The 13586-nt window shown below is 39.2% G+C and overlaps 1 long non-coding RNA gene across 1 annotated transcript; it reads right to left on the minus strand.

Moving 5' to 3' along the window:
• Positions 1-253: 253 nt before the first annotated feature.
• Positions 254-13421, minus strand: LOC135203865 (uncharacterized). Its single transcript, XR_010312059.1, has 3 exons — positions 13357-13421; positions 2647-2876; positions 254-2481 (listed from the first exon to the last, which is right to left on the minus strand). It is a non-coding gene; the product is annotated as an uncharacterized LOC135203865 (long non-coding RNA).
• Positions 13422-13586: the final 165 nt, after the last annotated feature.

Genomic DNA, 13586 nt, shown 5'->3' on the forward strand with positions numbered 1-13586 from the left:
TGGATCTGGATAATACGGACTTAAAATGTATAAGTCTTATGGCTTTTAGTAAAAAAATATGTAAGATCGTATATATATACAAAGACAAACAGAAGAAATAAAACAAATTAATGTGGCTTTTATTTCTTGAACGAAAAAGTTTAATAATTACAAATGTGTAAAATTTTAATACTAACCAAATTCACTATTACGAAAATGTTTTAACAAATTCATCATTACGAAAATGTTTAAACACGTTCAGAAAACTTTATATTATATTATATAAAGTATAACAGTATTATATACAGTAATGAAAATCTCCATAGACGAAAATCTTAAACTTAATTGTTTATGGTGTTTATGGTAATTTCGATAGTAAAGTGTTACCGTAATTTTATACATTAGTTTGACAGCTGTGGGAGTTAGTACCACCTTCGCTACTTAAGACTACTAGCTTCTTAATTCAGTAAAACTACTTCCATTATTTTAACCATTGATTAATGTACGAAAGCTTGACTGTGAAGATTTTACCATAGAGAGTGTACAGAGCTTTATAATCTCTTTATCATACTATAATTGTCTGTCTGTCTGTCATTCAATCACGGCCAAACGGCTGGCCAGATGGGCATGAAACTTTGCCGGGTCATAGCGGGGACCCCTAAGATGGTTTGTAATGGGATTTCATCCAACCTACCCCCCTCCTTTGTAGGGGGTGGGGGTGAGAAGGGATTCCCTGAAACGCAGCAGTTTCTGGCCGTGAAACGAGGCTGGTTATTCCCGTAGACTAAGTTACTTTACGGTTTTTCCTTATATAATTTCTGTACAACTTCCCCGGAGAAAGTCGCTAATATTTCAGCTCGGACACAATAGAAGATGAAAATTATCATCAATATCCGCAAGATTTTTTGAATAAGTTAAATCCATCGGGACTGCCAGTGCACAAAATAACGGTAATGTTGCTTCGGAATTTCGATCCTGCCAATGGACATCATAAAAAGGAAACTGACAAGTTCCTACTTTCTACTACAGCCATAACGCACTGACATACAAGTTGCGTCTTTGCAGTAACATAATGAAAAGAATGATACTTTATTATTAGAATCACCGTGCAAAGTAATTAACAAAGAAACTAACCAATCAAGATCCCTGTTCCGTTAAATGAAAGTCTCCGACGAGAGAGAGAGCGAGCGAGAGCCATTTAACGACATTAATGAACTACAATTTTATAATTTTATCTTGCTATCCAAAAATGAGAGAGAAAGAGGAGATAATTTGTGATTTGAGAGCTAAGTAATCCGATAATCCCATCACCGTCTTAGTTACTTGACTTACATTGAGAGAGAGAGAGAGAGAGAATCATTAAAAGAGGGGAAACAACAATAAGAATTTCTCTGCGTTCAGTGATCGTCCCTTGAATTACATTACGAGAGAGAGAGACTATCCGTGTAACCGCCCTTATTTTAATATTACTGAATAAATAGTACATATAAATTTTTCACTTCTGCACCCGTATTTTATCACCCAAAGTTTGCTAGTGAGGTAAAATAGGTCTTCATAGTGGTGAAGATTTTACCTTACGAGTGTACAGAGCTTTATATTGTCATTAGGTAAAATAGACCTTTATAGTCAAGCTTCCATTATTTTACAATGTGCCTAATGTACGAAATCAGTTTAACTGATTTAGGAGACAATTACGTAGTTTTAAGTAGCGAAGGTGGTACTTGGAACAGTGGGTGTGTGTGAAGACAAACTTGCTCACCTAAGAAAACTGTAAATTACTAATTTAATACTGACTCTAAGTATGGCTACCTTGAGATATTTAAAATGCTTAACATTGCCAATTTACAATATGAAATTATCGTACAATATAAGATTATAGTACAATTTAAGTCTCTAAATTACGTCCAAAATACATGGTCATTTAAATTCATATTTATTAAAAAACTAGAATTTTTGCTGTTAAAATCAAAATCTACTCGCTAGTTTTTTTTTTTGAAAATCAAAATTTATTCATACTGATGTTAGAATTTTTACTCAAACTGATGTGTCAAGATTAAAATTTGATGTCTAAGATTAAAACTTACTCAGTTAAAATAAAAATTCTTACTCTAAAGATGACTCCTATTCAAACTCTTAAGATGTTGAAATTAAAATTGTTAAAATTTTTGCTCAATGATGCCTAATTTTGCTCAATGATGAATCAGTCCTAACTACATAGATGTGAGCTGGCAACATGGTATTTTAAATCCATCTATAAGTACAAACAAACTAAAAAAAAAAAAAACTTCGTATAAGTCTTCATCGAAGTCTTGTCAGGTGAACTGATGATTGTCTTGATTGAGGCAAGCTCCTATTTTCAAGATAGAAAAAAAAAAAATGAGAGCAGTAGTCTTGATTAAAAGCCTTGCCAGGTGAGCAGATGGTCTTGGAGTCAATCTAGGAGAGTTCTGTCTTGTCTCAACTAACAGATCCAAAAGTTGAGTTTCTGACCATATTTCTCTCCTGAAAAGTAGATTAAAAACATTAAAACATTTATAATGCCACGTTATTTTTTTCAATAAAAGCTAATAGATTTTAGATCATTATTTCGGTGCAGCTATAGATACCAAAAATATAAAATTTTTCTCACTGGTGAAAGTTCAGATTCAATAGTTGTAAAAGAATTACCTTATAAAATAATTTCTGTAGCAGGATGAGATTCAAATCCATTCCTCAGTTCTTCCCGTTCTTGATAACCAGTGTATCCGTCTTTTCCATTTTTGAAAACCAATCTATTCCCAGACTTTAAAGTTCTTCTTCGGTCTTTTCCGTTCTTGAAGACCAGTCTAATATCTTTTTCCATTCTATATAACTAGTCTACTCTTATAAGTAGATTTGTATCACCAGCATCCATACACCTGCAAATGTTTTATCAATAAAAATTGCTGTTTGTATTTAAACTTAATACAGAATAACATATGCAAAACGAAACATTAGGCTAATTATAAACACGGGAAAAATAGCATCAATATACCTGAATTATATAACTAGTTCATTGACAAAAACCTAATCTGAAAGTGGCTTACAGGGTTACCAGCCTATTTCAACATCTCTATTTTCTTCAAGGCGAATCTGGAACTTTCACCCCCTCCCCCCTTCCCCAAGGGGTACTTACCGACAACCCATGCAGCAGCGGTATGGGTACAACGCTAGCCAACCTCCCACCCATGTCGGTCAACAACCCCTATCTCCCCATCCACCCAAATGATCAATTCTTCATTTCCTAACTTCGTGTGTAACCATGGATAGATCAGATACAATTGGTATCAGGTCATTTCGTCCACACTGTGGAGTCATTGGTTACAAGTGGCTTATTCCGTTTCATTTGTAAGTGTCCATACAACCAAAACAATCCGAAATAATCATAAGAGCATCAAGGAAATAGATACCCTAATCCAGACTAAGGATTGTATCTGGGGACATCAGGATGGAGTTTGAAATACAAAAGGGCAAAGTAACAAGGACTGAAGGGATAAAGCTACCAGATGGGAGCAAAATCAAACACACAGATGAGACGCGATACAAATACCTGGGAATAATGGAAGGAGGGGATATAAAACAACAAGAGATGAAGGGCACGATCAGGAAAGAATATATGCAGACTCTCAAGGCGATACTCAAGTCAAAACTCAACGCCGGAAATATGATAAAAGCCATAAACACATGGGCAGTGCCAGTAATCAGATACAGCGCAGGAATAGTGGAATGGACGAAGGCAGAACTTCCCAGCATAGACCAGTAAACGAGGAAACATGACACTACACAAAGCACTACACCCAAGAGCAAATACGGACAGACTATACATAACACGAAAGGAAGGACGGAGGGGACTACTAAGCATTGAGGACTGCGTCAACATTGAGAACAGAGCACTGGGGCAATATATGAAGACCAGTGAAGACGAGTGGCTCAAGAGTGCATGGGAAGAAGGACTGATAAAAGTAGACGAAGACCCAGAAATATACAGACAGAGGAGAAAGACAAGCGGAACAGAGGAATGGCATAACAAACCAATGCACGGACAATACATGAGATAGACTAAAGAACTAGCCAGCGATGACACGTGGCAATGGCTACTGAGGGGAGAGCTCAAGAGGAAACTGAAGAAATGATAACAGCGGCACAAGATCAGGCCCTAAGAACCAGATATATCCAAAGAACGATAGATGGAAATAACATCTCCCATATGTAAGAAGTGCAATACGAAAAACGAAACCATAAACCACACAGCAAGCGAATGTCCGGCACTTTGTCAATCAACGTCACGTCTGGTCTCTTTGCACGTATCACCCTATTTGTTCTGATACCATAGTCCCAGAGGATCTTTGCCTGATCGTTTTCTATCACTCCTTCAGGTTGGTGTTCGTACCACTTATTACTGCAAGGTAGCTGGTGTTTCTTGTACAGGCTCCAGTGGAGGGCTTTTGCTACTAAATCATGCCTCTCTTTGTACTGGTTCTGTGCAAGTGCCGGACATTCGCTTGCTGTGTGGTTTATGGTTTCATTTTTCGCATTGCACTTCCTACATATGGGAGAGATGTTATTTCCATCTATCGTTCTTTGGACATACCTGGTTCTTAGGGCCTAATCTTGTGCTGCTGCTATCATTCCTTCAGTTTCCTTCTTGAGCTCTCCCCTCAGTAGCCATTGCCACGTGTCATCGCTGGCTAGTTCTTTAGTCTGTCTCATGTATTGTCCGTGCATTGGTTTGTTATGGCAGTCCTCTGTTCTACTTGTCTTTCTCCTGTCTGTATATTTCTGGGTTTTCGTCTACTTTTATTAGTCCTTCTTCCCATGCACTCTTGAGCCACTCGTTTTCACTGGTCTTCATATATTGCCCCAGTGCTCTGTTCTCGATGTTGACGCATTCCTCTATGCTTAGTAGTCCCCTCCCTCCTTCCTTTCGTGTTATGTATAGTCTGTCCGTATTTGCTCTTGGGTGTAGTGCTTTGTGTATTGTCATATGTTTCTTCTTTTTCTGGTCTATGCCGGGAAGTTCAGCCTTCGTCCATTCCACTATTCCTGCGCTGTTTCTAATAACTGGCACTGCCCATGTGTTTATGACTTTTATCATATTTCCGCCGTTGAGTTTTGACTTGAGTATAGCCTTGAGTCTCTGCATATATTCTTTCCCGATCGTGTCCTTCATCTCTTGATGTTTTATATCCCCTCCTTCCATTATTCCCAGGTCTTTGTATCCCGTCTCATCTATGTGTTTGATGTTGTTCCCATCTGGTAGCTTTATCCCTTCAATCCTTGTTACTTTGCCCTTTTGTATGTTGACTAAGGTGCATTTTTCTATTCCAAACTCCATCCTGATGTCCCCAGATACAATCCTTACAGTCTGGATTAGGGTATCTATTTCCTTGATGCTCTTACCATACAGCTTGATGTCGTCCATGAACATCAGATGGTTAATTCTGTTGCCTCTTTTCTTGAGTTGGTACCCAGCATCCATCTTCTGCAGCACTTTTGTCATGGGAATCATGGCTACTACGAAGAGTAGTGGGGACAGTGAGTCGTCCTGGAAGATCCCTCTCCTGATATTAACCTCTGCTAGTCTTATTCCAGAGCTTGTAAGTATTGTATTCCAGTTGTGCATTGTATTTTTGAGGAAGCTGATGGTGTTTTCCTCTGCCCCATATATTTTCAGGCATTCTATTAGCCCATGTGTGTGGTATCATGTCGAAGTCTTTCTTATAATCTATCCATGCCATGCTTAGGTTGGTTTTCTTTCTCTTACTGTTCTTCATTACCATTTTGTCTAATCATGTCGAAGGCTTTCTTATAGTCTATCCATGCCATGCTTAGGTTGGTTTTCTTTCTCTTACTGTTCTTCATTACCCTTTTGTCTATCAGGAGCTGGTCTTTAATACCCCTACACTTCCTTCTGCAGCCTTTCTGTTGGTGGGGATGGTGTTTGTATCCTCTACTATGAGATTCAGGGGCTCTGTAACACGGTTTTTTCGCAATAACTTTTTATCTATGCATTTCATAAATATAGCGCTTATTCAGAATACACATTATATCTACACATAAATTTTGACTGTATTCTACATTACGTTGGTTGAATAAATTAGGTACTTACAATGTAAAAGTGTCTTTTTTTGAAGACGGGCCAACTTACTCAGAGAAAAGGTTTCGAACGCACTCGTTACGTAACTTATGACAGCATTTCTTCCCTCTTTCTGGATGGATGATTGGCTATACGTAACAAAGGCTATACCTCTGGCAACAATGACAAATTTAAATACAAGCAAAGCAGCACACCTTTATGAACTCTGAACCTCTCCACTGATAATTGTCAAAATGAACAAACCAACAAAATATGTTAATAAACACACTTCGATTATTAGTCTAACTCCCAAAATAAGTTTCCTAAGAAATTACAGTCTGCTTTATAGGTCACAATCAGATTGACATGATGAAGGGAATAGATGGTTATTTTCAAAAACATAGTAGACAAGCTTGATTTGATAACTGCTATATCCAATGTCATGCAATTTTTATTTATTGGCTATCTACCTATTTACTGAAAAAAATAGCCGGTACCGTATTTTGGCTTTAAACCTTCACCAATAATTATCGTCAGAATGAGGACTTCATGAGGCTCCACCCACTTTGGCCTCGTTATAATTCAGGATAACACTGAAAGGCTATCATGGGCATTGTTGGATTAGAAGATTCAACTTCTGGCTATAAAAACTAATTTCTCGAGTAGTTGTAAGAAGTGCTAAATAATCCTCAAGGATCCCAGAGGTTGTCCTAAACGTTTAATTCATGTATATTACTGCTATACTGTTGCGGCACTACTGCTACAGTAGTATTACTACGCTAGCACAGATACCCCACCCACATCTATGTATCGTTCCGCCATTCATAAAGTCTTTGGGTTTCAGAGCCGATGGAACAAGGTGAATGGGTTTCTGTCTAGTGGATGGGCGGCGCAACATTTCGTCAAAAGGGGTTTGCTTTGCTTACGTAATGAATGTTTTTCGACTCTTGGCTCGTAATCATTGGCCATGGCGTCGGCTAGATAATTTTTACTCTATAAAAATTAAAACTATCGGGTTTAGGTTATTGATAATGCTGACAAAATTTGTGTGTGGTTGTAAAATATACATATGTCAACTTTCAGCTACATCCGATGCTTTGACAGGGAGCAAAGTCCAAAAAACCGTGTTACAGAGGCCCTGAATCTCATAGTAGGTAGTTGTATAGCCTCTCGCTGAGGATACCTGTAAGTAACTAACACATTATTGGTAGGCAGGTGATATGCCTGTAGTTACTGGCTATATTTCCCTTACTCTTGTCTTTCTGGACTAAGGATGTTCTTCCTGTGGTCATCCATTTGGGCGCATGGTGATTTGTGATACAATGCTAGAGTTGTTCTGCTATTCTTGGATGTAGGGCCTTGAAGTTTTTGAGCCAGTATCCATGGACTTCATCGGGCCCTGGGGCATTCCAGTATGGCCTTTTCTTTAGTTGGTGTCTGACTGTGTCTGTCGTGATGGCAGTGAATCTTTGTTTTATTCTCCCTGTTTCTTCTGCCTTGACTTCCTGGAGCCATGTTACATGTTTGTTGTGTGATACCGGATTGCTCCAGATGTTTTCCCAGAGTCTCTTACTTGGTTCAGCGTCAGGAATTGGTAATTCTATACAATAGCTCCGCCACTAATAATTTTTATATTTTTTTTTTCTGATGAATTACTTAGTGCTTTATCTAAATCGGACCTTTTTTTTTTTTTGAGGAGGAACAGTATTTTTACCCTATTTGTTAACCTTTTCAATCTTGGGGGACCCCCAGTGGGAAACCGTGGTTTTTGGGTGAGGAATGAATTAAAGAATCCGTTTTAACATACGAATAATGGCACATGTAGAATTAGCAATAAACAAGGCCACCAGCTAACCTAAACAAACCACCTAACCTCACCTAGTAGTCGTATCCTTACCTAGCGGACCCCCCCCCCCCTTTACACAGCCATATTAAATATAAGACAGCCTAAAACCCTTTGTGTACTTACTTAGGTTGGAGGGTAAAAGTGATCTGACATCTTTAAGAATGCATTAAGCCTATGATCCAATATTTTGAAATACAATTTAAAATAGGCAAGAGCCAAGTACCCAACAAACTGATCCTTTCGACGACCGTATCAAGGAGTGGTTGACTTTTAAATGAAGAAATCCCTCCTCATTTAGGCAATCGTATGCCTTCCAACAGTCGGAAATGATGGTAGTGCCGGCCTCTATATAAATCCCTTATCACTGTTGAAAGTGTCACTTTGTCCACATAAATTGATGTCCAAGTAGATGGTAAATGAGAAACAGCACCAGAAGTTGAAGGTACACACGTCTCCATGGCTCTCAAAAGACTGAAAAATTAGCGGTGGAAATTGTGTGAAAAATGTCGAAAGTTTCCTAGTAAAACTGTCACCTGATTGGGTATTCAAGTCACGCGATTCTAGTTTTGTTAAAATGCTAGTCTCAAGTAAAATGTGGATAATCATCATTGGTTAAAAACTATGACGTTTGGGTGACGTCTTGCTACGTAGAATACAGTCGAAGAGGAATTTGAGAGAGTTATGAAGTCGAGGGACTTAGTTTTTTTCAGGCGGGTCAAATTTAATTTTGATTTTTAAACTACTTCTAGACCTAGCGCCTCTTAGATTTATATATCAAACGAAACGTTGGTCTTCCCTCTTTTTAGTGGAAGTACTTAAATTTGATAACTTCCAGCGGAGCTATTGTATAGAATTACCCAGGAATTTCTTGGTGGTTGTCTTCCCCTCTTTGTTGGCTGTATAGTCTTTTCTGGTTGGTTCCGAATAGTTTGTTCTGTTGGTATCCCTTATTCCTGTTCATGTACCGTTGGATCTTATGTGCTTTGGCCTTAAGCCTCTGTTTTACATCTTCTATTGTGTTGTTTAGTCCCCTCTCTTGTACTTTGTATTTCTCGTTGAGTTCCTCCCTTGTTTTCTTGCTCCTTAGCCTTTTTTCTGTCATCTCTTTCAATTTACTCAAGTCCGATCTCATCACCATGATTTGCTTTTCCAGGCGCCTTTTCCAAGGCGGTTGCTGTGTTGGTTTCTGTTGGGTTGGTTGTGCTGGTGGTGTTGGTGTTCGTATCCCCATCAGTTCTGCTACTAATCTTGCTCCTGCATATGCCAAGTTATTTGTTTCTGTAATATTGGTGGTGTGTATTAGTCTCATTATTTCATTGACCTCACTTGTTTTCTCCCTTAATTTTTTGGTGTTGTAGGCTTTCATGGAGGGGATCTTTGTTCTCTGTATCTGGCTTCATCCATTGTCTGATCCTATTCCAGCAGGACCTCTTGTTTTGTTCCAGGCTTCCAGATTTCAAAATAAACTGGTCTGAAATTGGTTCTCTTGACAAGTCTCCCAATCAACTTTTAAGAAATCTCTAGTTTTTTTTTTTTTCAGAAACTTTACTGGCAGATTACCTGAATATTATTTAAAGGCAAACCACAATGTAATTAATCTAAGTTTCTTGCAAGTTATTGCACTTGTTAAGACAGCAACTTGTATTATTATTATTTTTTTTTTCTCTCTCTATCACAGTTCTCCAATTCGACTGGGTGGTATTTATAGTGTGGGGTTCCGGGTTGCATCCTGCCTCCTTAGGAGTCCATCACTTTTCTTACTGTGTGTGCCGTTTCTAGGAACACACTCTTCTGCATGAGTCCTGGAGCTACTTCAGCCTCTAGTTTTTCTAGATTCCTTTTCAGGGATCTTGGGATTGTGCCTAGTGCTCCTATGATTATAGGTACGATTTCCACTGGCATATCCCATATCCTTCTTATTTCTATTTTCAGATCTTGATACTTATCCATTTTTTCTCTCTTTCTCTTCAACTCTGGTGTCCCATGGTATTGCGACATCAATGAGTGATATTTTCTTCTTGACTTTGTCAATCAACGTCACGTCTGGTCTGTTTGCACGTATCACCCTATCCGTTCTGATACCATAGTCCCAGAGGATCTTTGCCTGATCGTTTTCTATCACTCCCTCAGGTTGGTCCTCGTACCACTTATTACTGCAAGGTAGCTGATGTTTCTTGCACAGGCTCTAGTGGAGGGCTTTTGCCACTGAATCATGCCTCTTTTTGTACTGGTTCTGTGCAAGTGCCGGACATTAGCTTGCTATGTGGTATATGGTTTCATTTTTCGTATTGCACTTCCTACATATGGGAGAGATGTTATTTCCGTCTATCGTTCTTTGAACATATCTGGTTCTTAGGGCCTGATCTTGTGCCGCTGTTATCATTCCTTCAGTTTCCTTCTTTAGCTCTCCCCTCTGAAGCCATTGCCATGTGTCATCGCTAGCTCCATTATTATTATTATTTTTTTTTTTTGCTCTATCACAGTCCTCCAATTCGACTGGGTGGTATTTATAGTGTGGGGTTCCGGGTTGCATCCTGCCTCCTTAGGAGTCCATCACTCTTCTTACTATGTGTGCCGTTTCTAGGATCACACTCTTCTGCATGAGTCCTGGGGCTACTTCAGCGTCTAGTTTTTCCAGATTCCTTTTTAGGGATCTTGGGATTGTGCCTAGTGTTCCTATGATTATGGGTACGATTTCCACTGGCATATCCCATATCCTTCTTATTTTTATTCTCAGATCTTGATACTTATCCATTTTTTCCCTCTCTTTCTCTTTAACTCTGGTGTCCCATGGTATTGCGACATCAATGAGTGATACTTTCTTCTTGACTTTGTCAATCAACGTCACGTCTGGTCTGTTTGCACGTATCACCCTATCCGTTCTGATACCATAGTCCCAGAGGATCTTTGCCTGATCGTTTTCTATCACTCCCTCAGGTTGGTGCTCGTACCACTTACTGCAAGGTAGCTGATGTTTCTTGCACAGGCTCCAGTGGAGGGTTTTTGCCACTGAATCATGCCTCTTTTTGTACTGGTTCTGTGCAAGTGCCGGACATTCGCTTGCTATGTGGTTTATGGTTTCGTTTTTCGTATTGCACTTCCTACATATGGGAGAGATGTTATTTCCGTCTATCGTTCTTTGAACATATCTGGTTCTTAGGGCCTGATCTTGTGCCGCTGTTATCATTCCTTCAGTTTCCTTCTTTAGCTCTCCCCTCTGTAGCCATTGCCACGTGTCATCGCTGGCTAGTTCTTTAGTCTGTCTCATGTATTGTCCGTGCATTGGTTTGTTGTGCCAGTCCTCTGTTCTGCCTGTCATTCTCCTGTCTGTATATTTCTGGGTCTTCGTCTACTTTTATCAGTCCTTCTTCCCATGCACTCTTTAGCCACTCGTCTTCACTGGTTTTCAGATATTGCCCCAGTGCTCTGTTCTCGATGTTGACGCAGTCCTCTATACTTAGTAGTTCTCTTCCTCCTTCCTTTCGTGTTATGTATAGTCTGTCCGTATTTGCTCTTGGGTGTAGTGCTTTGTGTATTGTCATATGTTTCCTGGTTTTCTGATCTATGCTGCGGAGTTCTGCCTTCGTCCATTCCACTATTCCTGCGCTGTATCTGATTACTGGCACTGCCCATGTGTTTTTGGCTTTTATCATATCATATTTCCCCCGTTGAGTTTTGACTTGAGTATCGCCTTGAGTCTCTGCATATATTCTTTCCTGATCGTGCCCTTCATCTCTTGGTGTTTTATATCCCCTCCTTCCATTATTCCCAGGTATTTGTATCCTGTCTCATTATGTGTTTGATGTTGCTCCCATCTGGTAGCTTTATCCCTTCAGTTCTCGTTACTTTGCCCTTTTTGTATGTTGACTAAGGCGCATTTTTCTATTCCAAACTCCATCCTGATGTCCCCAGATACAATCCTTACAGTCTGGATTAGGGTATCTATTTCCTTGATGCTCTTACCATACAGCTTGATGTCGTCCATGAACATCAGATGGTTAATTCTGTTGCCTCTTTTCTTGAGTTGGTACCCGGCATCCATCTTCTGTAGTACTTTTGTCATGGGAATCATGGCTACTACGAAGAGTAGTGGGGACAGTGAGTCGTCCTGGAAGATCCCTCTCCTGATATTAACCTCTGCTAGTCTTATTCCAGAGCTTGTAAGTATTGTATTCCAGTTGCGCATTGTATTTTTGAGGAAGCTGATGGTGTTTTCCTCTGCCCCATATATTTTCAGGCATTCTATTAGCCATGTGTGTGGTATCATGTCGAAGGCTTTCTTATAGTCTATCCATGCCATGCTTAGGTTGGTTTTCCTTCTCCTACTGTTCTTCATTACCATTTTGTCTATCAGGAGCTGGTCTTTTGTGCCCCTACACTTCCTTCTGCAGCCTTTCTGTTGGTGGGGATGGTGTTTGTCTCCTCTAGGTAGTTGTATAGCCTTTCACTGATGATACCTGTTAGTAACTTCCACATTATTGGTAGGCAGGTGATAGGCCTGTAGTTACTGGCTATATTTCCCTTACTCTTGTCGTTTTGTACTAAGGATGTTCTTCCTGTGGTCATCCATTTGGGTGCATGGTGATTTGAGATACAATGCTGGAGGAGTTCTGCTATTCGTGGGTGTAGGGCCTTGAAGTTTTTGAGCCAGTATCCATGGACTTCATCGGGACCTGGGGCTTTCCAGTTTGGCATTTTCTTTAGTTGGTGTCTGACTGTGTCTGTCTTGATCTCTGTGAATCTTTTATTATTATTATTAATTATTATTATTATTAATTATTATTATTATTATTATTATTATTATTATTATTATTATTATTATTATTATTAACAATAAATTTCGCTTTTCAAGAACCAAGACGATGTGAAAAATTAACAACAAAAATAAAAAAAACTATTGTCAAGAAACCCTGACCAACGAAGGGCCACTAAATATGGGGCCACCAAAAGTGTGGGTGTTCATGGAAATCCACTAAAGCCTGTTAAGAGATACTTTCTTCTCTAAATTTACAAATATTTGTCCGCAGTAAATCTTTACCAGTTAAGTCAGTCTTTAATATGTCACCTTAATACAGTCCTACATTGCTACTGAGCCTATTATTACAAATTGTCATTTAAAACGCTTGGTAAATCTAAAATGAACATTTGCTTAACGACTATAGCCAAATAATTGTTCGAACTAGCCTAATTTCAACTCAAGAGAAATAGATAAGAGCTTACCCAGGACACACTAAACCTACCATATTCTCGAACTGTAAAACTTGCAAAAGTGAGGCAATAAGAAGCCTCTGCCTCTTGGAGAACAAAGGATCAGATCCCACAAAACTTTTAAAACTTTGAAGACACAAATCTGAGAGCTAAATTTTCCAAGTTCTCCTTAGAAACTCAAGACACTCGTTACGCATGCTTATTAAGAACAAATGAATGAAAACGTTACCTGATCGAAAACGGCTGAAATCAAAGACTTCGGGTTCCAGTCTCTCTCTCTCTCTCTCTCTCTCTATTCTCTCTCTCTCTCTCTCTTCTCCTCTCCTCTCGTCTCATCTCATCTCTCATCCTCTCTCTCTCTCTCCTCAGGTTGATTGCTGTTAACTGCGGAAGTAAGTATCCCTCGACTTCTTTGGTATAAAACCTAGTCAATGGAGAATAGGCTACGGCCATTCTGAA

The sequence above is a fragment of the Macrobrachium nipponense genome, chromosome 44 (assembly GCF_015104395.2).
Source record: "Macrobrachium nipponense isolate FS-2020 chromosome 44, ASM1510439v2, whole genome shotgun sequence".
Classification (NCBI taxonomy): domain Eukaryota; kingdom Metazoa; phylum Arthropoda; class Malacostraca; order Decapoda; family Palaemonidae; genus Macrobrachium; species Macrobrachium nipponense.